At 39.7% G+C, this 27,592-nt stretch overlaps 1 long non-coding RNA gene across 4 annotated transcripts; it reads right to left on the minus strand.

Moving 5' to 3' along the window:
- Positions 1-9,032: 9,032 nt before the first annotated feature.
- On the minus strand, positions 9,033-13,149 carry LOC119269957. 4 transcript variants are annotated; one of them, XR_005133853.1, is made up of 4 exons: positions 11,236-12,698; positions 10,664-11,108; positions 10,187-10,485; positions 9,033-9,225 (listed from the first exon to the last, which is right to left on the minus strand). It is a non-coding gene; the product is annotated as an uncharacterized LOC119269957 (long non-coding RNA). The 4 variants fall into 4 exon arrangements; XR_005133855.1 differs by lacking the exon at positions 9,033-9,225 and adding an exon at positions 12,705-13,149 and having other exon boundaries at positions 10,020-10,485; positions 11,236-12,592; XR_005133862.1 differs by lacking the exon at positions 9,033-9,225 and having other exon boundaries at positions 10,020-10,485; positions 10,664-10,787; positions 10,869-11,108.
- Between the last annotated feature and the right edge of the window lie 14,443 nt (positions 13,150-27,592).

The raw sequence follows: 27,592 nt of genomic DNA on the forward strand, positions 1-27,592 counted from the left end.
GGCATAGGCAGCATGTGCCTCCTGCTGGCGACATTGCTCGGCGATGGCCGCCGCCCTGGCCATCCCTCGCCGTCTCCCTCGACGCTGCCGGTGACGCATGGCGATTCCCTCCCTCACCTCTGCAGTGACATGCAACCGATGGCGGATGATGAGCTCCCGCATGCCGGTGATGTAGCCGTCCCCAATACCCCGAGGCAGAGTGTCGTTCCCCAGGACGGTTCCGACACACGGCAATGCAGTTGCCTTCTACAAGGGCTTCCCCGACCCGTCGATCCATCGCCTGTCGACCAACTCGCTAAATCCAACCAAGTTCTGTGTATTCTGGAGTTGAAGTTCAGTAAGAACAAGGGATGAAAAGTTCAGACTGTTTTGGCACAAGAAGTTCAAAAAAAATGTTGTCTTTAGATAGTGTTGGCCTTCTTCTTCTACTACATCTTGATGTTCGAGAAAAGTTCAGCTGGTAGGGTGCTGGCAACAACGATATTTCGCACAGCAGTGTCGCTACGACAACAACAGCGTTGTGCTCGTTAAGCTATTTTAATTTATGCCTTCTGTGGCTAGACAGTGTGTCGCTCTTCCTCGATGTTAGCAGACACACATCACCATCCCCAAGCCCTTTTCTTTCCCCCATGTTTCTAGTCATCAATGGCCGCACACAATCCTGCAAAACATTTAGAAAGGATGAATGTACTGTTTTTCACACGCTCACTGTATTTAAAATGATAGAAGTTCAGTTTTCTAATCTTGCACGGTTCAAAGTGTTGTGTGTGTGCGTGGTGTGTTCTTGCTAGGTGCTACCGCTTGCTAGTGTTGCTATAGGTTTCTGGTGCACGACGAGATTAGCTGCTCCTCTTCTGAAGATTCTATAATTAACCAGGAAATCGAGGAAGAATTACCATGTTCCATTACTGTAGATTGGTATCATTTGTGATCCATGGGATGTTTTGTGCCTATTCCTCAGTGAGTAAAAAGTATTTGATAGTTCCTCAGTTTATATGCTACATTAGTTCGGAAAACAACAACAATATAAAAGTTCATTCTATAATTGTTTGGCCCTATGTTAAGATGAGATGTTGCCACATAAGAAAATGAGATTTGGGTGTATAATTTGACAGTAGTTTTCTCCTTGATTGTGTTTTTGATTTGGTTTACATGAGAAAACATTCTGTATTGTGGAAGTTCATTTCTTATTGCACCGAGAGTTCACTTATTACTACCAAAAAATTGACATTTCACAAAACCAACAGAAAAAACAGTAAATTAGAAGGAAAAAAATGTTTTATCAGTTACGATTCCCTACTCTAGTACATGTTCATGAATTTCACTCATAAATAATAAACCTATGATTAAGTCAAATTTAATAAACGCATGTTTCCCATTTCTAAAAAAACCCTACACGTCCAAATAAAAAACAGAGTGATTCGTTGTTTACTACAAATTACTGAGATAGTTTTCATTACTAAAAGGAAAATCAAACCTAGAAGGCGGATTTTCTCGTTAAAAAACTTAGAAGTTCAAATACAAATAACGGAGCTGTTTTAATACTCATTACTACATAGGGATTTTTCTCTGTTACTAAAGGTTAACCCAAGAAGGCCAATTTTAAAAATAGAGCAGTACAAAAATCACAAAAAAATGATTTTCACCGTTTCTAATAAAAAAGCTCTAGAAGTTCATATTTAAATTACGGACCAGTACAATATTTATTAGAAAACTAGGATTTTTCCGTTACTATAATAAAATAAACCAATATGCCTGAATTACAAAAATTGAGCAGTTTGATATTTATAAAAAACTGAGATTTTCATTGAGTGTTTTAGGACTTATGGGTAGAAAAAGCAGAGAGAAGTTCAAAGTGAAAACAACCAGGGGTTCAGCTACTACATGACATGTGTTCCATATAACGAAAAATAATAAAAAGGCAAAGTCTGAAAAGACATTTGCTAGAACTTCATGCGGTCTTTTTCATTTTAGGTGAGCCAAATTTTTGTGTGGATGTGCTGTGCATGTGCTTGTGCATAGTACACTGAATAGAACAAAGAAACTATTATGGGTGCCCTCTAAATGTTTGTCCTATTGCTTCTGAGAATTGGCCCAAATTTTCCTATTGTTTTTACACATGTTGGATTCAAGGGAAAATGTGTATAAAAAGGTGTGACATCGAAAGTTCAAACCAAAAAAAGTGAACAAAAAATCATGGAATTCAAAGAATAAAAACTATGGAGTTTTGTGAAAAAAATCATAGTGCGCGAAGTTCATGTTTCAGAAATTCCGAAGTTCACGTGTACCACGTACAGAAGAGAAATCATCAAATGAAGAAAGGGACCGCCTAGGCCATTTCACCGAAAAGCAAAAAAAATGCATAAAATGTTGCGATAAAATTCTATAAGAAGTTCAAATTTAAAAACCGAAGCAGGTCAACGTAAAAAAATGAAGTTTTAATATCTAAAAGACAAATTTGGATGTTCAAAAAATTTGAGCAAGAAGTTAAAAAAGTAGTTCAAAAATCTTTATAACGGACTTTCCTCGTTTGTAAAAAAATAGAGAAGATCAAATTAAAAATAGGAGCATTTCAAAAAGATTGTGTAAAAACTGATTTTCCCCATTCTATAAAAACTAGAAACTCAAATTAAAATAACGACGCGGTATCATTGTTTATATGAGAAAAGCATTTTCCCCAGTACTAACAAATAAAATTAAGAAGTTCAAATTTAAAAAATGGTGAAGTTCGATGTATATAAAAAATTTGGATTTTTCACAAATAGATGAATCTAGAGGAAGAAGTTGGCCTGCACCACCATGCACGATTCATAATTTATATTATGGGACATCCGACCCCCAATTACATGTTTTAAAATGGCAAAAAATGACGTCCAACCTTCAGTTGCGTGTAGTTTGACATATACAAAAAAATGCGGCAGAAGTTCATAGTGAAAACAACGAGAAGTTCAAGTACCGCAAGGAATGCATTTCATGTGAGAATAAAAGTATAGAAAAATTAAATGTTAAAAGGTTTGCAGAAAGAAGTTCAAGTGCTCTCTCCGGGGAAGTTCAAAAATTCTTGCGAGAGAGGTTCACTTTGTATTTCTATATTCAATTTTTTCCGTATAAAAACCAAATAAAATTCTTTACTCAAAAAAATAAAAAGGTGAAGTTCAAATTGAAATAACAGAGAAGTTCGGAGTTTATTAAAACCTAGGATTTACCTGTTCAATTAATAAAAAACACAACGCCATTTTTTGCACTTTTAAAAACAACTCATAAACGAAAAAAGGTTGCTAGAAGTTCAAGTGATCTACGAGGAAAAGTTCAAAAAATTGTTGTGAGAGAGCTTCACCGTGTATTTAGATGTCCAAAATACATTAAATAATTCTCTCAAACCAGAGAGAAGTTCAGAGTGATAACAACCAGAAGTTCACGTACTACATGGTGTGTATTTCATATAAGAAAAATACAAAAAAATTCTAACAGAGTGAAGTTCAAACAGACATGCCCCAGAAGTTTAACTACTTCACATAGTGCAAAAAATAGCACGTTCAAAAACAGATTGAGGTTCAAACAGACATGCCCGAGAAGTTCAACTACTTCACGCACTACAAAAAATAGCACGTCAAAAACAGAGTGAGGTTCAAACAGACATGCTCGAGAAGTTCAACTACTTCATGCAGTGCATTTCCGTTCGTGATGAAGGAAGAAATCATGATCTCGTCATTTTCTAATTTACTTCAAAATAGCAGGAATATCATTTGTGTAAGTTCAAGTCCTCGGTCGGAAAAAATTAAAAAAATTATTGTGAGAGAGGTTTGTACAAAAAGAATATCATTTGTGTAACACTGACGAATGGATGAGAAAATTACAAAGGAAAATACGTCATAGAAGTTGAACGTGAAAACAGCAGGAAGTTCACCTACTACACTGAATGAATTTCAGATGAAAAACTTTCAAAATCGTCGCGGGTATGAAAAAATGATCAACACGGGGAAGTTGCGTGTTTACAGCAGCTTTCCACTGGTATATCACTTGCTCAATTCTGGTGAGTGGATGGAGAGCTACGAGCAGTGGATGGAAAGCTACGAGAAAAAAACACGTGAAAAATATAGTGAAGTTCAAGTAGACATGCCGAGAAGTTCTGGTTCTTCACGCGGTGCATTTTCGAAGAATCTGTTTCGCGATAAAGGCAGAACGAATGATCTCGCCATTTTCAAAATTACTTGAAAACGGCCAGGATTCAGAGAAAACCATCAACATGAAAAAGTTTCGCATTTTCCGTAGCTTTTCACCGGTATATTATTTGCCCCATTCCGATAAAGTTTGTAGAAATTACGGCAAAAATACGTTTTTAACCATTTTCAAAATTGACATAAAACCGTAATGAATTAGGAGAAACAATATATACAGAAATGTTTCGCATTTCTTCAAGCTTTCCAACGCCATATCATTTGCTGCATTTGGACGTATGGTTAAAAAATTAGCTCGAAAATACGAACTCGGTGGAACTTGTACTGTTTTCTAAATTATTTTTAAACCATTCAAAATTAGAAAACACTTTTAACATAAAAAAGTAGTGCATTTTCATAAGATTTCCAACGCCATATTATTTGCCTTAATTGGATTATCCGTTTAGAAATGGCGTCAAAAATACGAACTCGGGTGTTCGGTTTACGAAATTTTATTATTTTCCGAATTACTCTTTAACCGTAGGGAACTAGAGAAAACTTTCAACATGTGGAAGGAGCGGTATTGCAGCAGCTTTCCAACGCCATATTATTTGTCTCATTCCGATAAACGGTTTAAAAATGCGATCGAAAATATGATTCACATTTTTTGTATGACGAAGAAAACGGTTTTCAAAACTGCTCTTCAACTGCTTACATTTTGCCAAAAATTTAATTTGGGTCATGATACTAATGTCCGTAGCTATCCAACGGTATATCGCAAGCCCCATTTGGACACCTTTTAGCTGAAGTTCAACCTAGTACTCGGGAAAGGTCAGGCGCGTTACTCGGGAAGTTCATGTTGTGATTAGAATATTATTCTGATCCCGTGATCAGAATAGTGTTTATGTATATATATATATATATATATATATATATATAGGGAAAATCCATCCTACCACCTGGGGGTAGTTACCCCACATGCCTCATATACTACCATGTGGTAGTATATATTCTACTTTAACATTTTGAGTATGTTCATATAATATATATAAGATACTCCAAAGTGAGTTACATGAAAAAATTGCAAGTTGACCCATGATTTTTATTATATTTGTGAAATACGTACATATTTATACGTAAAAAGGAGCATACTCAAAATATGATACATAATTTGTCCTATATATATATACATACTAGCAAAAATGCCCGTGCGTCGCAACGAAAGAATGCTTGGTGCGAATATCAGGCTAGTGGCATAGATATTGTAGTGGTGCAATATTTTTATCATGTAATGTTTTACCGGTAAATCATTACAATATACCATGAATAATATTTGTTTACCCTCCATAGCTCAGAAATAAATGTTCCAAAAAACTTTAGCCATTATTTACTTATTAGGGAAATCAGCCAATTTTTTATAGTACTCCCTATGTAGACTACCAAAATGTCACACCTTTCCCTAATAATAAAGCACGGATTGACTCCGTGGGTTCACCGTCACAATACGCTTCTTCTCGTGAATTTACGCTTTCAGTTTGAAGTTATTTTCTTCCGCTCCTTTTCGAGGTGGTACTAAAATTCCGGTCCGCCTTTTCCTATCCCCGTATTGGGCTGCCGCAGCAGTACATGTGTTCCGGCGTCGGCCCGCTCTGTTGCAAAAGGATTCATATTTTAGTTTTACCTGTAGTGGGCTACCCAACGACAGTCCGTGCGATTAACTCACCTATACAAAAGCCACATGTTCTCCTTTCAGTTAATAATCCCACATTGCTCTTTTACATCTAATCTCATCGGTTTATATATGCATGCCCTGGCGATCGAAACAAGCGGCCATGAAAATTGATAAGCAGAGATGAAGAGGATGATGCAAAAGAATTATCTTCTCAAGAAAACGGAAAGTAGGAAGGGCGAAGGAAGGAAGAACATAGCGGAGGACCGTACGAGGGCGAGCTTGAGCGCGGAAGCAATGGAGGTCTCGATGGGGCCGTCGCCGACGAACGACCCCGAGGCGCAGCGGGAACACGCTCGATGATGAACCGAACAGAAGGGGGGCGCGGCTAGAGGATTCACCAGCAGGTCGGACTACTGGAGCATACGAGGGCGAGCTTGAGCACGGAAGCAAGCCGGTCGGCCGCGAGCTGATGTGGCAGAGGTGGAGGTCTCGATGGGGCCGTCGCCGGCGGACGACCCCGAGGCGCAGCGGGAACACGCTCGATGGCGAACCGAACAGAAGGGGGCGGGGTTAGAGGATTCACCAGCAGGTCAGACTACTGGAGCAAGACCTGCGTCGCCTTCCTGAAGCAACAACATGTGGATGAGAATGCCAGAAAAGCGAGGCGCACATGTGATGGGGCTGTGTACTGGCGGCCGCTCAATCTCCGATTTAATTAATGAATGAGTGTGTGTTTATTGTTTACAGGCCGGCGGAGAAGTTTACTGACGGGAAACATAGAAAAGTTTTCTTATTGAGAATTGGCACGGGAAGATATGTGCATGCAGTTTTTGTACTATCTGGTTTGGACAAAGAGCATATATGTTGTCTACATGAAATGTTTGTGTTCAGATGAATGGTTGGATGGTTAGAGGGACAGTGGTATTTCCAGCTCACGAGGGTTTAAATGCTGATGTTGGCGTTATTTCTAGATTTATTTCAGAATTTCCTGCGATGCGTTTTTAGTGGGAGAGACGTTCCCATTGAAGACGAGACGGCTACGGTGACTTCATAAATCTCAAGATGCTCATAGGGGTAGGTGTGCATGGCGAACCGAACAGAAGGGGGGCGGGGTTAGAGGATTCACCAGCAGGTCGGACTACTGGAGCAAGACCTGCGTCGCCTTCCTGAAGCAACAACATGTGGATGAGAATGCCAGAAAAGCGAGGCGCACATGTGATGGGGCTGTGTACGTGTCGGCCGCTCAATCTCCGATTAATTAATGAATGAGTGTGTGTTTATTGTTTACAGGCCGGCGGAGAAGTTTACTGACGGGAAACATAGAAAAGTTTTCTTATTGAGAATTGGCACGGGAAGATATGTGCATGCAATTTTTGTACTATCTGGTTTGGACAAAGAGCATATATGTTGTCTACATGAAATGTTTGTGTTCAGATGAATGGTTGGATGGTTAGAGGGACAGTGGTATTTCCAGCTCACGAGAGTTTAAATGCTGATGCTGGCGTTATTTCTAGATTTATTTCAGGATTTCCGACGATGCGTTTTTAGTGGGAGAGACGTTCCCATTGAAGACGAGATGGCTACGGTGACTTCATAAATCTCAAGATGCTCATAGGGGTAGGTGTGCATGTGTATGTTTATAGAGATGAGTGTATAAGCATATGTATGAGCGCTTGCATCTGTATTCTGTTCAAAAAATAGTACAACAAGAAGCAATATAATCTTGTAAACCAAACAACTAACATTCTCCTAAAATTAAGATAGTAAAAACTCGCTTTCGAATTAAAAAAATTATAGAAATAATACGACTTGGATCCATCACCACTCTTTCAGCTAATAAAAAAATTGAGGACACTGAGAATCATACCATCATGAACGGAGGTGGTGAACATGAAAATCGTCGGTGATGGCGAACATGAAAAGTGGCAACATGTGAGTAGACGTTTTTTATTCTCATTGCAACGCACGAGCACATTAAGTTAATGCATGCAAAAGTGTAAGTGGATTTTTTTAAAGACACAGCATAGACGCTGACGCTGACAAACACATACATACACTCGTCCGTATAAAAGTACACACGCATATCATGCCTCTATAAGCACCAAGAGATTAAACCGGTAGGTTTTGAAACTGATGAAGTCACGACAAGCACCTCAATATCTACGAGAATGTCGGTTCCAACTGAACCAGTTGGATTGCATGAGGGAAGGGTCTCGCTTCAATTGCTTCAGGGTAGCAGTACATTTTTTTTGCGTAGAAGCATAGTACATGGAGTTAAACGTGTTTAGAACTGAACTTTAGTAGCAGGGACAACAAAATTATCTGAAAATACTATCTAGATGGTCATAGAATGCCAAATAGTAAGAAAAACTATAAAGAAAAGCGAACCAAAAGGAAGGGGCAAATTGTTTTGTAATGTGAAAGGTCTGATTGAACTTTGTAGTGGTTATCTTATTTCTATTGGTTCTGTGCTAACTTTGCTTATGTATGCGAGTTACTCTGAAGCAACACGATAAACAAGGTACATTCATTTTGGTCATGAAAATAAGTTCTACCTAGCATAATCTAATTTGTGTATCTTATTTCCTACATTCATATTTAGTTTGGTCCATAAGTTTTCAGAGATCTTCTATTTGAAACAACCAATCCGTTCATCTTTCAAGAATGTAGAAGCTGTACAAGTATACTTATTTTCAATATATGTTGAAGAATTTGGTACCAACAGTATTTTTCGCAACTAACAGGTGCACATTTGTCATGGTTGAATTTCTTTTATTATTGAAAACCTAATACTAGAAGTGTATACCGAGAGTCATGGTTAGAAGTTGAATGCTAAGGGATGAAATAATTAATTTTTGGTTATAATAAATCAAATCAAATGTGATGATTTTTTCTCCTGTTGCAACGCACGGGCCCTTTTACTAGCAAAAATGCCCGTGCGTTGCAACGGAAGAATGCTTGGTGCGAATATCAGGCTAGTGGCATAGATATTGTAGTGGTGCAATATTTTTATCATGTAACGTTTTACCGGTAAATCATTACAATATACCATGAATAATATTTGTTTATCCTCCATAGCTCAGAAATAAATGTTCCAAAAAACTTTAGCCATTATTTACTTATTAGGGAAATCAGCCAATTTTTTTTATAGTACTCCCTATGTAGACTACCAAAATGTCACATATTTACAAACGGATGGAGTACTTCTGAAATTATGTATGAAAAAACTTGCGCCCTTGTTAACATGTTTGGTACCAAAAATTATTTTACAGTGTAAGATTGTACAAAAAACAATAGATGTCCCAGCCTTATCTCTACGCACGACAGAGTAGAGGCCAAGTGCACATTGTTAAAGAATGATATTGTCAGTCTTGTGCATGGATGGATGGATATTCCCTGCGAAAATTAATTCCCACATATAAACATATCTTCTTTGCTGAATGTAGCTTCACCAATCGAACTTAAAGAATTCAATAAAAAATCAATCATTGACTTCACATGGAATCAAACTTCGTATGCACATGAATGTATGCACGTGAATTGTTGCCTAAAACCGGTAGAACAAACATGTTCAACTGAATTGTGTATGACACTGGATCAACTTATAATCTTACTTATAGACTAAAATGTATGATGCTTATAAACCGAAATATTTTTTTTTAGAGCAGATAAAAAAGAATGTACAGGGACTGCTAGTTGCATAATTGATGGTTACATGAAACATCTAAATTTTTAAGAATCAAACATGATCTAAGGAAGCGAAACACATCTGCAAGTATCTAATAATAAAATCCATATGAAAGACAACCTCTATTGTTTGAAAAATTGTCAGTTCCACTCCTTTGTTTCAATAGGAATGGCCAGTTAGTCCAGCACATCCCCTTTGTCATAGATCAGTAGAAGGCAAAACTGGATACACATTTATGTGGGCCTACTCCTATCATAGTTTATACAGAGTAAAATACTGAGATTACATATGCCTACATAATAAGATTCCTGTGCATCATCGTGTTCTTACTTTGAAATATGGTAGCAGCAAATTGAAAGATTCTGATGTGTTAGTTTTGGCACAATGGAAAATTCAGTCCATGTACCTATACTCAACACCAGTTATCATGGTCACCCTCATCTTGATTGAGTACTTTTCTCAAAAAAAAATGTTGATTGAGTACTAATCAAGTAGCAGCAAGTTGAGTAAAACCAACGTAATTCAGTCACTATCTTGTGAATTTTTTAGCCCTAAGAGTAAGGAAAGCATCTGAACAGATCTTAGTATTCCAAAACTAAAATTAACAGACCTACAACATGCATGTTTCTATATAACCAATCTGCAAGCAATATCTCTTTTGAGGATTACATCAAGACTTAGGCCGACGTCAAGGCTGCATCATTTTCCTTCCAGAGCAGAGCATGTAATTGGTCCGCGACACCATCCGCAACCATAAGGTCTCTGGGAGCTTCGGCAGATTTAATATCAACAATAATTGAGTAGGACAATGATCTGCTTACAAAATCAACCCCTAGCTCATTTCCCCACTGCGTAGTCGATCTCCACCACCAGGGAGCCTCGAAATACCTTATACAATTCCTTCAGTCCAACAAAAATAGCGCTAGCTTCGGCCACCTTGACAATTATTCATGCACCCAGCCGCCTATCTGCAAGCAATTTTTGCATCATCTCTAGTACACTCCATGCACATAGTTAGCGTGATTATAGCATTGTCGGCAACAAAAAGGAATCCATATGTAGTCTGAATCTTAACTGAACTTTATAGGTTTGACCGTCCAGGAGCTTGGTGACACAAAATTTGACAATTCAAACTTTAAACCTTACCGGTCTACCATCATCCATGGCAAATCCACCATACTTGGCTTCATATTGAGATGGTTCACCACCTTCATCTCACACGACTTGTCACAATGCATATCCACGAGTCAATCCAGTTAATGTTTGACGACTGAAAACAATTCAGAGTAAATCGACGGATGCATGAATAAATCAATCGATGTGTTGCAATGGGAGGAAAAAAACATCACACATAAGCCACCAAGCTCTAGGGCCTTCGTCTCCGACATGGAAATCAAGCATACTCAGCACCCATGCAATGGGCCCCACGGTCGTCTTGCACCCCTGCAGCCCAACGGGCGACGTTGTCGGCGAGTCAAGGTAGCGGCGGAGCAGGCGCGACACAGATGCCACGAGCTGCTTGGCCGCCTTTCCCCAAAATTCAACACAACAACAAAGGGAACTTGGCTAGAGATTGCGCTTGAACACTTAACTGCAGCAAGGATGATTAAAACTTTCAATAATACAAATTTGGCTGTGTGTTACAGTGGGAGATACTGTGTATATGACGGCGAAAACGGGCAAGGAAAATAATAGGAAATGACTACATGTGTTTGTACCTCCTGACAACGTCCTTTTGCGCTGCATCACGTATAGTAATGATGTCACAAGCATGCTCTTGACGACAACGATTCACATGTGCTCGCGACCTACAGAGGATGGAGAAAAGAAGGGCAGAAGAGGGAGGCTTTCATCTATCAAGCATAAATATTTACTGAATAAAATCGATCTAATCTATACCAACTTGAGCAGGATTGTCGAATAGCTTCCTCTTACATCAGAAAATCCAGCACACCAAACATATGTTTAGCAATGACACAGAAATCAGATTGTTTCAAAGATAGTGAGGATCGGCATAGGGTTTGAAGAATTTTGACAAAGTAAACCGTAATAAGTTACAACCTCCATCACACATGTAATTTTATTAAATTGACAAGGCAAGTTATAGGAACTGTAGCCTAAAAAATGGTATGTTCCTGTTTGAGATCATTTATAAAATCAATAAAATATAACGACATTAGGGATCAAGGACCAAAGATCAATTAAGAAAATCAGAGATTAGGCAATCATACTTACCTTGTTAAGAATGACACTGATAGAATTAGTGAGGGGATGTGTGGTACGCAGGCCAATGGATCCGTGCATCCTTGATAACACATGTACGTACACAAAGGTTGCTGGTTTGAAACTTAAAACGAGATTGATTCATCTGTCAGCCGGACATACACGAACATGATTTTGTTCTGTATCTTTAAGGAAAGGCATCCTTTCTTGACCATATATCCATTACTAAATGAAGTTATTTTCAGATTTTTAACTTGGAAGATCAATAATTAGCCTCCATCCGTATTGAGTATGAAGCAGTCCCCTGTTCTCCTTGAAAAGGAAAGATTGAAATTGCACATTTTGCATACTCAAATAGTCAAATTAATACATTTCTTAAGAAAAAATCCTTCAGGTGTGCCTTTTGTTTCTTGAGGGTCCACTGGTTCTGTAGTATCTATGCCTAACTTTTTTAGAATTCATTTTTTTTCTCTTTATGTGGTGTATACAGTCAAACTAACTAATATATGCGTTCAATAGTGATTAGAAGGTACTTTTAGTCAGTCAGTCAGTTGGATAAAGATCAAGCTTGGCACCAAAAAATTGAAAGATGAACTGAATATGCTTCTTAAATCATCGATCCACCATTAGATGAGTCAGGAAAGAAATCTTCCTCTTTTACATCAAAGATAGCACACTAACCACTTCCTTGTTTGTACGATGGTGTAGTACCAAGCCTATGCCCCTTCACTAATCACTCATACTATCTCACCCACTTTGTATTATCATCATCCTCTCTTCTCTATACCATTCCCTTGACTGATATATAGCAGCACTACTCAATGAATTTTGTCGCTGGATCACACAATCAAACTGTCCATGTAAGATTTGGCACGCAAGATCATCAAGAAGAGTCTCCTTCAATTGCATATACAGTTGCAAAAAAGAAGTGCAATTTAGAAATTTACCCAAGTAGGTGTTATACCTGAACCTCGTGTAGGATTTGGGGGAGGTTGTCGGCGAGCCAGACATCGAAGTCCTCATGCGACGACGGCGCGTCGACGGAGAGGATGCAGACGATCTCGGCGGGCGCATAACCGCTGGTGTAAGCATCCACGGGGGAGGCTCCACCGTCGCGGTCCAGCAGCGCACGGCGGCCGGCGCAGAGCATGGCCCGGTGGGCGCCGATTTGGCAGCAGAGAGCGGCGCGTTCGGCGTCACAGGCGTCGCAAAGCGGGGCACATAGGTGGAGGCTCGCGAGCGCGCTAACCCCGTGCACGGCGCCGTCACACTCGAAGAAGAGCCTGGCGCCGTCGGCGGAGTAGAAGAACACGACGCGCTCGGTGACGCAGTTGGCACAAACGAACGACTGCTGCAGTTTTCTTAGATTTATTTATTACCACGGGTGCAGCTGCTGGTGATCGGTGGATCAATCATCCAGACTCGATCTAGTTTGATGACCAATTTGAGTTGTACACGTTCCAACATAGGCCCACTGGGATGTGTGTCGGCTTATGTGCAGGCTCAGGCCTTTGTAGTGATTCGTGGACAGTCGTACAAATCGTTTTCCGTACCACCTCGGATGTAGAAATGATATAGGTGAAAAAAGCTGAAAGCGTAAATCCACAGGAAGAAGTGTATTGTGACGGAAGAAGCGTATTGTGACGGTGAATTCATGGAGTCAATCCGTACTTTATTATTAGAAATAGATAAGGGCTAATATCATATTAATTAGGCCTAATTTAGGTTAGGTTAGCCACTAAACCACCCCTTAACCCCACTGACCATTGGGCCCTCTTTTCTTATAAAATAACTAAGTAAAAAATGTTTAAACTAGATAACCCTATGACGCATGGAACCCACAGTTAAATTAAAATGCTAAAATTCCATTAAAAATTTAGCCTAATCTATGACATAGGACCCCACTTGACAGCTTTGACCAGTCAATGGTCAACTTAGTTGACAGTTGACTAGGTCAACTGGGCCCTCTAGACCCACCTGTCATCCACTATGGCTAGCCCATAGTGTGTACACTTAGCAATTGCTATTTTGTTTTTTATTAAAATGATTTCAGAAAATGATTAAAACTTAGTAAATTAATAAAAAATAAACCGTAACTCAGATGAAATTACTTTGTACGTTAAAGTTGCTCAGAACGATGAGACGGATCCGAATATGCAGTCAGTTCGTCTACCACACGTCCCTAACATAGTGAACATCCAACCGCCCCCCTCGGTTTCATGTGTCCGAGAATGCCAAACACCGGGAATACTTTCCTGGATGTTTTCCCCCTTCGCCAGTAGCACCTAGTACTGCGTTAGGTTACCCCTAGCACCGCGGATTGCCATGTTATGCTTTGTGATGCTTTGATTGCTCTGTTATTTGTTATGTTCCCCCTCCGTTACTTCTTTTCGGTAGACCCCGAGACCGCTGCCGATACCCCCGTGATCGACTACATCGACTCCTCCTCCTTGCCAGAGCAACCAGGCAAGCCCCCCCTTGATCACCAGATATCGCTTATTCCTTCTCTCTACTGCTTGCATTAGAGTAGTGTAGCATGTTACTGCTTTCGGTTAATCCTATTCTGCTGCATAGCATGTCATTGTTGCTACATATGTTACCCTTACCTGCAATCCTAAATGCTTAGTATAGGATGCTGATAATACCCAAGTGCAGGGAATCATCGTAGCAATTCCCAAAGGTGGAAGTGATAAGTATGGAGTGTCGAACCCACAAGGAGCTAAAGGTAAGATCAATATTCTCTCAAGTCCTATCTGCCACCGATACGACTCTAAGTACACCAAACGTTTGCTTCCAACTAGAAATGAGAAATAAAACTACGTTGTGGGTATGAAGAGGATAAATTTGCATGATATCGGAGAGCTAAAATATGAAGTAGGTGCTGTTATCATAAAGTTAGAATATATTACTAAATATTATAAATAGCGAGTGTGGAATAATGATGGATCGGTGTGTGGAATTGTCCTAGGCAATTGTTAACAAGACCGATAGTCATCATTGCAATTTCATATGAGGGAGAGGCATAAGCTAACATACTTTATCTTCTTGGATCATATGCACTTATGATTGGAACTCTAGCAAGCGTCCGCAACTACTAAAGATCATTAAGGTAAAACCCTACCATAGCATTAAAGCATCAATTCCCCTTTTTCCCATACGCAACAACCCCCTTACTCGGGTTTATGCTTCTGTCACTCAAGCAACCCACTATAAGCGAATCATGAAGGTATTGAAACACCCTACAGGGAGAATCCCTCACACTTGCACGACACGGAGGGTACAATAGGACAGCACCGAAATAAAACATACAATTTGTACCAATCTAGATCATCAATCAACCGAAAGACAAAGGATATCTACTCAAAACATCATAGGATGGCAACACATCATTGGATCATAACATGTGGCATAAAGCACCAAGTTCAAGTAGGGATTACAGCGGGGTGCGGGAGAGTGGAGCACGTAAAAGAGATGAGGATGGTGATGATGATTGTGATGTTGATGAAGACGATCACCGCAGGGATGATTCCCCTCCCGATGGCACTCCGGCGCCACCGAGAGAGAGGAGTAGAAGTTCTCCCCCTTGTGCTTCCTCTTCCATGGCCTCCCCCTAGATGGGGAGAGGTTTTCCCTCTAGATCTTGGCCTTCATGGCGATGATGGCCCCTCCGAGATCCTCCTTCATAGCCTCGGGTGATGATGGCCCCCTCCGGCAGGGTGCCAGAGAGGGCCTAGATTGATTTCTCGTGGCTACAGAGGCTTGCGGTGGCGGAACTTCCGATCTAGGTTTCTTTCTGGAAGTTTGGGTATATATAAGAGGTGTTGGAGTCAGGAACAAGTCAGGGAGGTCCCCGAGGCAGCCACGAGATAGGGGGCGCGCCCAGGGGGTAGGGCGCGCCCCCACCCTCGTGGTGGCCTCGGGACTCCCCTGGTCTATCTCCGGTACTCCATGGGCTTCTTCTGGTCCAAAAACAATCTCCGTGAATTTTCAGGTCAATTGGACTCCGTTTGATTTTCCTTTTCCGCGATACTCAAAAACAAGGAAAAAATAGAAACTGGCACTGGGCTCTAGGTTAATAGGTTACTCCCAAAAATCATATAAAACATCATATAAAGGCCCATTAAACATCTAAGATGGATAATATAATAGCATGAATACTTCATAAATTATAGATACGTTGGAGATGTATCAGCATCCCCAAGCTTAATTCCTGCTCGTCCTCGAGTAGGTAAATGATAAAAGAAATAATTTATGAAGTGTGAATGCTAGCAAGTGCATGAGTTTGATCAATGATAGTTCCAATCACTTTTTCTAGCATCATTATATATCATAACAGTAGCTCAACTCATAAAACTTCTCATAATCAAGTAACAAGCTATTCACATGTTAAAGTATAGATCATAAACTTTCTTGAAAAATAACAAACCATGCTCTTAGTCATCAAACAATTGCAATTCATCTTATTTTCGGGAAGGGTCTATGTAAGAGCTTTGGTTGAGCAAACTCCACATACTCAACTATCATTTAATCTTTCACAATTGCTAACACTCACATGATATTTATGGGCTCAAAGTTCTAATCGTACACAGAGAAAGATAGGGGCTTATAGTTTCGCCTCTCAACATTTTACCTCAAGGGTAATGTCAACAATAATAATTTATGAAAACCTACATCCAAGTGGATATATATATATCCGGATCGCTCCAACACAAAGTGCTTGCCAAAGGAAAAAGTGTAAAAAGGAAAGGTGATGATCACCGCGACTCTTGTATAAGGGTAGAAGGTAAAAGTAAAAGATAGGCCCTTCGCAGAGGGAAGCAGAGGTTGTCATGCGCTTTTATGGTTGAATGCACAAAATCTTAGTGCAAAAGAACGTCACTTTATATTGCCTCTTGTGATAAAGACCTTTATTATGCAGTCCGTCGCTTTTATTTCTTCCCTATCACAAGTTCATATAAAGCTTATTTTCTTCGCACTAATAGATCATACATATTTAGAGAGCAATTTTTATTGCATGCACCGATGACAACTTACTTGAAGGATATTACTCAATCCATAGGTAGGTATGATGGACTCTCATGGAAAAACTGGTTTAAGGAATGTTTGGAAGCACAAGTAGTATCTCTACTTGGTGCAAAGAATTTGGCTAGCATGAGAGGGAAAGGCAAGCTCAACATGTTGGATGATCCAAGACAATATAACGTTTCGGATATAGGAAAGCATAACCCATTAAGTTGTCTTCCTTGTCCAACGTCAACCTTTTAGCATGTCATATTTTAATGAGTGCTCACAATTGCAAAAGATGTCCAAGATAGTATATTTATATGTGAAATCTCTCTTCCTTCAATATTCTTTCATGAATTGTTCAAGTGACCAATTCTGCGTTTGCTAACTTCCAATAAGTTTACTACCTATACTTATTATGTGTGAAGTCATTACTCCCCATGTTGTAAGAATATGAAACGTATATAAATTCAGATTTATGATATTCAATTCATTCAACCATTTACTCATAGGTTATATGTGAAGCACGTGAGTAATTGACAAACTACTCCAAAAAGATATAAGTGAAGAATACTAAGTAGTCAAATAATTAAATAGCCATGGGAAGATTCTTTTTCATTCAAGATTTCAGATCCAAAGATTTTATTCAAACATCAAGTAAAATTGAAAATACGCTCCAAGCAAAACACATGTGACGAATAAAAATATAGCTTCGAGTAAAGTATACCGATAGTTTTGAAGACGAAAGAGGGGATGCCTTCCCGGGCATCCCCGAGCTTATGCGCTTCAGTATTCCTTGAATATTACCTAGGGGTGCCTTGGGCATCCCCAAGCTTATGGTCTTTCCACTCCTTATTCTCCTCATATCGATATCTCACCCAAAGCTTGAAAACTTCAATCACACAAAACTTAACGGAACTTCATGAGATAGGTTAGTATGATAAAGTGTAAACCATTCACTTTTGTACTGTCAAATACAAGGTTCATAATTGTTCTCACACAATGCCTATTGTACCCTATCATTTCTACAATTAATATTGAGAAATACAAGCCATAGAAACTAGAAAACAAGCAAACTATGCAATGAAAACAGAATCTGTCAGAAACAGAACAGTCCGTAATGATCTGAACAATAACCATACTTCTGCTACTCCAAAAATTATGAAATAAATTGGTGGACGTGAGGAATTTGTTTATTAATCATCATGAAATTGGTGGACGTGAGGAATTGGAGCCACTGAGAGAGAGGATGAGAAGTTCTCCCCCTTGTGCTTCCTCCTCCATGACCTCCCCCCTAGATGGGGAGAGGTTCTCCCTCTGATCTTGGCCTTCATGGCAATGATGGCCCCTCCGGGATCCTCCTCCATAGCCTCCGGTGATGATGGTCCCCTCTAGCAGGGTGCCAGAGAGGGCCTAGATTGTTTTCTCATGGCTACATAGGCTTGCGGCGGCGGAACTTCAGATCTAGGTTTCTTTCTGGATGTTTGGGTATATATAAGAGGTGTTGGAGTCGGGAAACAGTCTGGGAGGTCCCTGAGGTGGCCACGAGATAGGGGGCGCGCCCAGGAGGTATGGCGCACCCCTCACCCTCGTGGTGGCCTCGGGACTCCCTTGGTCTATCTTCGGTACTTCGTGGGCTTCTTTTGGTCCAAAAACAATCTCCGTGAATTGTCAGGTCAATTGGACTCCGTTTGATTTTCCTTTTCCGCGATACACAAAACAAGGAAAAAACAGAAACTCGCACTGGGCTCTAGGTTAATAGGTTAGTCCCAAAAATCGTATAAAACATCATATAAAAGGCCCATTAAACATCTAAGATGGATAATATAATAGCATGAATACTTCATAAATTATAGATACGTTGGAGACGTATCAGATGCTAGTATTCCATCAGTAGCCCGCCATTCTTGTCCGTCTGCCATGCTATACTACCGGGTCGTGATCACTCGGGAGGTGATCATGGGTATATACTTCTATACATAATATACGATACCTGTGGTGACTAAAGTCGGGTCGGCTCGTAGAGTACCCGGGAGTGATTCACGGATTGGGGGCTGAAAGGACATTTGTTCCGACAGCCCTCTGGGTGGATCTTTATGGCGGAGAGACAGGGCAGGTTGAGACCTGATACGTCTCCATCGTATCTACTTTTCCAAACACTTTTGACCTTGTTTTGGACTCTAACTTGCATGATTTGAATGGAACTAACCCGGACTGACACGGTTTTCAGCAGAATTGCCATGGTATTATTTTTGTGCAGAAATAAAAGTTCTCGGAATGACCTGAAACTTCACGGAGAATATTTTGGGAATATACCAAAAATACTGGCGAAAGAATCAACGCAAGGGGGCCCACACCCTGTCCACGAGGGTGGGGGCGCACCCACCCCCCTGGGGCGCGCCCCTGCCTCATGGGCCCCCTGATGCTCCATCAACCTCAACTCCAACTCTATATATTCATGTTTGGGGAGAAAAAAATTAGAGAGAAGGATTCATTGCATTTTACGATACAGAGCCGCCGCCAAGCCCTAATCTCTCTCGGGAGGGCCGATCGAGAGTCCGTTCGGTGCTCCGGAGAGGGGAATCCGTCACCATCGTCATCATCAACCTTCCTCCATCACCAATTTCATGATGCTCACCGCCGTGCATGAGTAATTCCATCGTAGGCTTGCTGGACGGTGATGGGTTGGATGAGATTTATCGTGTAATCGAGTTAGTTTTGTTAGGGTTTCATCCCTAGTATCCATTATGTTCTGAGATTGATGTTGCTATGACTTTGCTATGCTTAATGCTTGTCACTAGGGCCCGAGTGCCATGATTTCAGATCTGAACCTATTATGTTTTCATGAATATATGTGAGTTCTTGATCCTATCTTGCAAGTCTATAGTCACCTATTATGTGTTATGATCCATTAACCCCGAAGTGACAATAATCGGGATACTTACCCATGATGACCGTAGTTTGAGGAGTTCATGTATTCACTAAGTGCTAATGCTTTGTTCCGGTACTCTATTAAAAGGAGGCCTTAATATCCCTTATTTTCCAATAGGACCCCGCTGCCATGGGAGGGTAGACAAAAGATGTCATGCAAGTTCTTTTCCATAAGCACGTATGACTATATTCGGAATACATGCCTACATTACATTGATGAACTGGAGCTACTTCTGTGTCACCCTATGTTATAACTATTGCATGAGGAATCGCATCCGACATAATTATCCATCACTGATCCAATGCCTACGAGCTTTTCATATATTGATCTTTTCTTAGATACTTTTCCGTTGCCACTGTTACAATCACTACAAAACTAGTACTGTTACTTTTGCCACCGTTACCGCTACTTCCATATTACTTTGCTACTAAATACTTTGTTGCAGATATTATGTCTTTCAGGTGCGGTTGAATTGACAACTCAACTGTTAATACTTGAGAATATTCTTTGGCTCCCCTTGTGTCGAATCAATAAATTTGGGTTGAATACTCTACCCTCAAAAACTATTGCGATGCCCTATACTTGTGGGTTATCAAGACTATTTTCTAGCACCGTTGCCGGGGAGCATAGCTCTATTCTTTGAGTCACTTGAGATTTGTATCTGTTGATCACTATGAAGAACTTGAAATAAGAAAGAACCAAGATTTATCCCTCAACTACGAGGGGAGATAAGGAACTGCCATCTAGCTCCGCACTTGATTCATCTTCTGTTATGAGTAAACTTGCGACACCTACTCATGCTATTCATTCTGATATGTCACATGTTATCGATGATGCCACTTCTGCTTTGCATGATGCTTACAATGAAACTACTTCTATGCTTGATAATACTGTGCCACTAGGTGAATTCTAGGGTTAGAGAGAATGAAATTATTGAAACTGATAATATTGATGAAAGTGATGATGAAGATTCTCCCCTATATATGAATTGCCTATTATGCCTGAGGGTATGTTATGGATGAAGAAACTGCTAGAGACTTTTTAGCTTGCAATGATGGATATGATCTTAAGAAACTGTTAGCTAAGCTAAAAGAAAAATCCTTGAATGCTAGAATGAAATATGACCCTGCTTTTGCTACTTCACCTATCTATATTTCCGATAAGGATTATGATTTCTCTGTCGACACTGAGTTAATTACTTTGGTTGAATCTGATCCTTTTTATGGCTATGAATCTGAAGCTGTTGTGGCACATCTTACTAAATTAAATGATATAGCCACCCTATTCACTTATGAGGAAAAAACTCGTTACTACTATATCCTTAAGCTATTTCCATTCTCATTTAAGGGTGATGCTAAAACATGGTTTAATTCTCTTGATCCTGGTTGTGTGCGTAGTCCCCAGGATATGATTTATTACTTCTCTGCTAAATATTTCCCTCGGTCATAAGAAACAAGTTGCCTTAAGGGAAATATATAATTTTGTGCAAATTGAAGAAGAGAGTCTCCCACAAGCTTGGGGGAGGCTTCTTTGATTACTTAATGCTTTGCCTGATCATCCTCTCGAGAAAAATGAAATACTTGATATCTTTTATAATGGACTAACCGATGCTTCCAGAGACCACCTGGATAGTTGTGCTAGTTGTGTTTTCAGGGAAAGAATTGTTGATCAAGCTGAATTGCTATTGAATAATATGTTGAGTAATGAAAATGATTGGACACTTCCTAAGCCAACTCCAAAGAAAAGGGGTATTCTATTTCCCAGTCCTGAAGATATGCAAGAGGCAAAGAAATCTATGAAAGAAAAAGGTATTAAAGCTGAAGATGTTAAGAATTTACCACCTATTGAAGAGATACATGGTCTTGATAACCCGAGACAGGTAGTAAAGGTAAATTCTCTCTATAGATTTGATGAAGGTGATATTCCTCGTTATAAGTATGCTAGCCAATGCTTGGATGAGTTTGATAATTTTATAGTTAAACAAGAAAAATTCAATGCTTATGTTGGTAGACAATTGAAACGTAATGCCTATATGATTGAACACTTGAGTGGTTATATGTCTAGAGTTAAAGGTGAGCTTAAACTTATTAGTAAACATGCTTCTATGGTTACCACTCAAGTAGAACAAGTACTTAAATCTCAGAATGATTTGCTCAATGAATTAGATAATAAGAAAAATGAAAATGTTGTTAGAGTTGTGACTAGAGGGGGTAAAATGACTCAGGAACCTTTGTATCCCGAGGGCCACCCTAAGAGAATTGAGCAAGATTCTCAGAGAACTAATGTTGATACACCTAGTTCTTCTAAGAAGAAGAAAAAGAAAAATTATTGAACTTTGCATGCTTCTAGTAAACATGTTGTTGACACACATAAGAATCCCAATGATATTTCTATTTCTGATGCTGAAACACAATCTGGTAATGAACATGAACCTAGTGATAATGCTAATGATGATGTTCATGTTGATGCTCAACCTAGCAATAACAATGGTGTAGAGATTGAACCTGCTATTGATCTTGATAACCCACAATCAAAGAATCAACGTTGTGATAAGAGAGACTTTGTTGCTAGGAAGCACGGTAAAGAAAGCGAACCATGGGTTCAGAAACCCATTCCTTTTCCTCATAAACCATCCAAGAAAAAGGATGATGAGGATTTTGAGCGCTTTGCTGAAATGATTAGACCCATCTTTTTGCGTATGTGTTTGACTAATATGCTTAAAATGAATCATTATCATAAGTATATGAAAGATATTGTTACAAATAAAAGAAAGATACCGGAAGCTGAAATTTCCACCATTCTTGCTAATTATACTTTTAAAGGCAGAATACCAAAGAAACTAGGAGATCCAGGAGTACCAACTATACCATGCTCCATTAAGAGAAACTATGTTAAAACTCCTTTATGTGATCTTGGAGCCAGTGTTAGTGTTATGCCTCTCTCTTTATATCGTAGACTTGATTTGAATAAGTGGACACCTACTGAAATATCTTTGCAAATGGCTGATAAATCAACTGCTATACATGTCGGTATTTGTGAGGATGCACCTATTGTGGTTGCAAACATTACTATTTTAACGGACTTTGTTATTCTTGATATTCCCGAGGATGATAGGATGTCTATTATTCTTGGTAGACCCTTTTTTAATACTGCAGGAGCTTTTATTGATTGCAACAAAGGCAATGTCACTTTTCATGTTAATGGTAATGAGCATACGGTACACTTTTCGAGGAAACAACCTCAAGTCCACAGTATTAATTCTATTGGAAAAACTTCAATGATTACTATTGGAGGTTTTGAATTTCCTTTTCCTACTGTCAAGAAGAAATATGATATTCTTATTGTTGGGGACATGCATATCCACATGGAGGTAACTTAGTGTTATTCAAAATTCTCCAATTTCATGTTATTCGAAAAGAGTTTGTTAACAAGACTTGATAAACCTTGTTAGTGGATTCCTTTTGATGAGCATGAGATGGATGAAGTTAGAAAGCACAACTCTTTGTACCCTTCTTTTACTTTTTGTTATTTAGATTAAATAAAGAAAAAATAGTATTTTCTGTCTATTTTCTGAATTATCTTTGCAATAAAATAATACCCCAAAAATAAAAGTTCTCCAAATGCCCTGAAAATTTAATATGATTTTTTCTAGAATATTTAAGAATTATTGGTACTGGGAACACACCAGGGGGACCCACCATGTGCCCACGAGGGTGGAGGGCGCGCCCCCTGCCTTGTGGGCCCCACGTGGCCCCCCTCCACTTATTCTTCCACCCACACACTTCGTCTTCCCCCAGAAAAATCCTCCACCAGCTCAAACCCGAGTTCTTGCTCATCTTGCTGCCATTTTCGATCTCCTTGCTCAAAGCTCCATTCACAAAATTGTTTTGGGGGATTGTTCTTCGATATGTGACTCCTCCAATGGTCCAACTAATTTTTTGTTCTAGTGCTTTATTTATTGCAAATTTTTGCTGCTTAGGTGACCCTGTTCTAGAGCTTGCATGTCAAATTTATGTCGTCAAAAGTAGTTTTAATGCATGATATGGCTTCTAGGCACTTGTAGGAGTAGTTGCTATCAATCTTGTTGAGTTTGGTTCACTTTTATTTTGAGTCACTAAAAATTTCAGAAATTTTCCAGAGAAAGAAAATGATGAGGAGATTGTTGAAGGGCTCTTCGAGCCGAAGCTCAAAGGATAAGCAAAGTGAAGAGAATAAGAAGCCCAAATATAATCTTCCTCGCACTGCGGAGGTTCGGCCATGCGAATGGCCTTGTGATGAGTTCTTGAGAGCAGCCGTGATATATGAGGACTTTTATTATTTGGATGAGAATGCAGTCCACGTCGACTTCCTCCGCGACCAGCGCGAACTATATCTCCTCCTCACTAATATTTTCGTGCAAAATTTTAACTTTCATGCTAAGAAATCACCACCTTTGGTGGAATTTCATTTATATGATGAGGTTAAGGAGATGTCACTATATGAGTTTTGTAGGGTCTGTAAGATACCCTTTGCGGGTAGCATAGAGGAACCACATCGTAATGATGTGGAGGGATTTATTAATATGATTGCTGTAGGGGAAACGAGGAAAGTTTTCGATGCAAGAATTACTAGCATACATTTTCCTATTCTACGTTACTTTGCAATATTTGCTAGTAGATGCTTAATTGGTCGCGGGAATAGTGGAAATCTTAGTGCCCCTGATATTGTTATTTTGTGCCATGCTTTGTTTCGTGATACCACTTTCAGTTTAGGCGCTATTGTTGCTAAACGGTTAAATCTGAACCGTACAAAGGGTCCCGTCTTTGGAGGCATCTTTGCCTCGCGCCTTGCTGCACACTTTAACATACCTATTAGGAATTATGAGAAAGAGGAGAAGTTGATGCCTCCTATTTTTCTAGATTATAAGAGTATGGTAGTACATGATTTTATTGTTAAGGATAAGAAGAAGATGCTTAAATATAGATTGATATTTGATAAAAAATACTTTGAGATTATTACCTTGCATGCTCCCTCTTTGTTTAGCATATTTTCAGGCACGTACCTTGTTTTCCTGGAGGCCGTTCATGCATACTGGAACCTGACATCAGCTCCAGAGCCTGAACCGGAGCCACCACTTGATCCTTACCGTCAGCCTGTTTATCAGTGGGATCCCGAGGAGATCGCCAACTAGTGGCACCCAGAGGACACTCCTCCTTACACCGAAGAGGGCAGCTTTGAGCCGCGGCCATAGACCAACTTAGGACAAGAGCCTAAGCTTGGGGGAGTACGTATTTCTCACCGACATTACATTTATGTTCACACACTCATGCCAGTTGTCGGTGCTCATACTTTTTCATTGTAATATCCATGCTAGTTTATTTTCTTTTCCAGCCTTCTTCTTGTGTGTTTGAAAAACCTTAAGAAAAACCAGAAAAAGTTAGTTGTAGCATTTAGCTAGTTTACTTTTCATGCATGTAGTAGTAGTAATTAAAAGAAAACCCAAAAAGATTTTTCGCTCTTCTTTTGCTTGTTGGGAGCTTTCCCGTGTAAATATTTTTGTTTCTTTTCTTTTCTTTGGGGGTCGAAGACCATGATGAAAATGTTGAGTGGCTCTCATATGCATTATTGTTGATCTAACCAAGAGCCCATATTACCTTGTCTTCTCCCTTGTATTGAATGCTTGCAGATTCCAGCTTAGTCCAATGCACATGCACTATTATTATTATCCACACCGTTCGGTCGTGCGAGTGAAAGGCAATAATGACGATGTATGATGAACTGATTGAGATGAGAAAAGCTGGTATGAACTCGACCTATCTTGTTAATGTAAATATGATTAGTTCATCATTCCTGATTCAGCCTATTATGAATGAAACATGTTTGCAATGACAATTAGAGATTATAGTTGCTCATGCCATGCTTAATTAGCTAGGAGTTTATAATGGTTTACTTTGCGTGCCAACATGCTATTAAAATGGTTGTGATGTGGTATGATAGGGTGGTATCCTCCTTTGAACAATTTGAGTGGCTTGACTTGGCACATGTTCACACATGTAGTTGAAACAAAATCAACATAGCCTCCATGATATTTATGTTCATGGTGAATTATATCCTACTCATGCTTGCATTCAGTGTTGATTAATTTTAATGCATGTTCATGCCTGTTGTCGCTCTCTAGCTGGTCGCTTCCCAGTCTCTTTCTAGCCTTCACTTGTACTAAGCAGGAATACTGCTTGTGCATCCACTTCCATAAACCGCAAAAGTTATTCCATATGAGTCCACCATACCTTCCTATATGCGGTATCTACCTGCCGTTCCAAGTTAATTTGTATGTGCCAAACTCTAAACCTTCAAATGGAATTCTGTTTTGTATGCTTGAATAGGTCATGTATCAACCAGGGCTGTCTATATCTTCCATGCTAGGCGGGTTATTCTCAAGAGGAGTGGACTCCGCTCCTCATTCACGAGAAAATGGCTGGTAACCGAGATGCCCAGTCCCATGCTTAAATTAAAATAATTGCAAACAAAACTCCCCCAGTATTGTTGTTAGTTGGAGGCACTCATTGTTTTGGACAAGCCATGGATTGATGTGTGTTGGTGGTAGGGGGAGTATAAACTTTACCATTCTGTTTGGGAACCGCCTATAATGTGTGTAGCATGGAAGATATCAAGATCTCTCGGTTGTTATGTTGACAATGAAAGTATACCACTCAAAATATTATTCATCTCTATTTCAAAATCGAGCTCTGGCACCTCTACAAATCCCTGCTTCCCTCTAAGAAGGGCCTATCTATTTACTTTTATGTTGAGTCATCACCCTCTTATTAAAAAGCACCAGTTGGAGAGCACCACTGTCATTTGCATGTATTACTATTAGTTGACTGTGACTGGATCTCTTTTAGCATGAATTACAATGTTTAGTCAGTCCTTGTACTTCAGAGGTGCTCTGCATTTATGTTTTGCGGTCTCAAAAGGGCTAGCGAGATACCGTCTTGTTATATCATATTATGATTATTTTGAGAAAGTGTTGTCATCCGAGATTTACTATTATTGCTCGCTAGTTGATTATGCCATTGATATGAGTAAACATGAAACCTATGTGTTATTGTGAATATGGTTAGTTCATAATCTTTGCTGAAAACTTGAATGCTGGCTTTACATATTTACAACAACAAGATCAAACAGAGTTTGTAAAAGTTTTTCTTTATCACTTTCAGTTTATCAACTGAATTTTTTGAGGACAAGCAAAGGTTTAAGCTTGGGGGAGTTGATATGTCTCTATCGTATCTACTTTTCCAAACACTTTTGACCTTGTTTTGGACTCTGACTTGCATGATTTGAATGGAAATAACCCAGACTAACGTTGTTTTCAGCAGAATTGCCATGGTGTTATTTTTGTGCAGAAATAAAAGTTCTTGGAATGACCTAAAACTTCACGAAGAATATTTTTGGAATATATAAAAAATACCAGCGAAAGAATCAACGCAAGGGGGCCCACACCCTGTCCATGAGGGTGGGGGCGCACCCACCCCCTGGGGCGCGCCCCCTGCCTCGTGGCCCCCTGATGCTCCGCCGACCTCAACTCCAATTCTATATATTCATGCTCGGGGAGAAAAAAATCAGAGAGAAGGATTCATTGCATTTTATGATACGGAGCCGCCTTCAAGCCCTAATCTCTCTTGGGAGGGCTGATCTGGAGTCCGTTCGGGGCTCCGGAGAGGGGAATCGATCACCATCGTCATCATCAACCTTCCTCCATCACCAATTTCATGATGCTCACCGCCGTGCGTGAGAAATTCCATCGTAGGCTTGCTGGACGGTGATGGGTTGGATGAGATTTATCATGGAATTGAGTTAGTTTTGTTAGGTTTTGATCCCTAGTATCCATTATGTTCTGAGATTGATGTTGCTATGACTTTGCTATGCTTAATGCTTGT

The sequence above is a fragment of the Triticum dicoccoides genome, chromosome 1A, assembly GCF_002162155.2.
Source record: "Triticum dicoccoides isolate Atlit2015 ecotype Zavitan chromosome 1A, WEW_v2.0, whole genome shotgun sequence".
In the NCBI taxonomy this organism is placed as follows: domain Eukaryota; kingdom Viridiplantae; phylum Streptophyta; class Magnoliopsida; order Poales; family Poaceae; genus Triticum; species Triticum dicoccoides.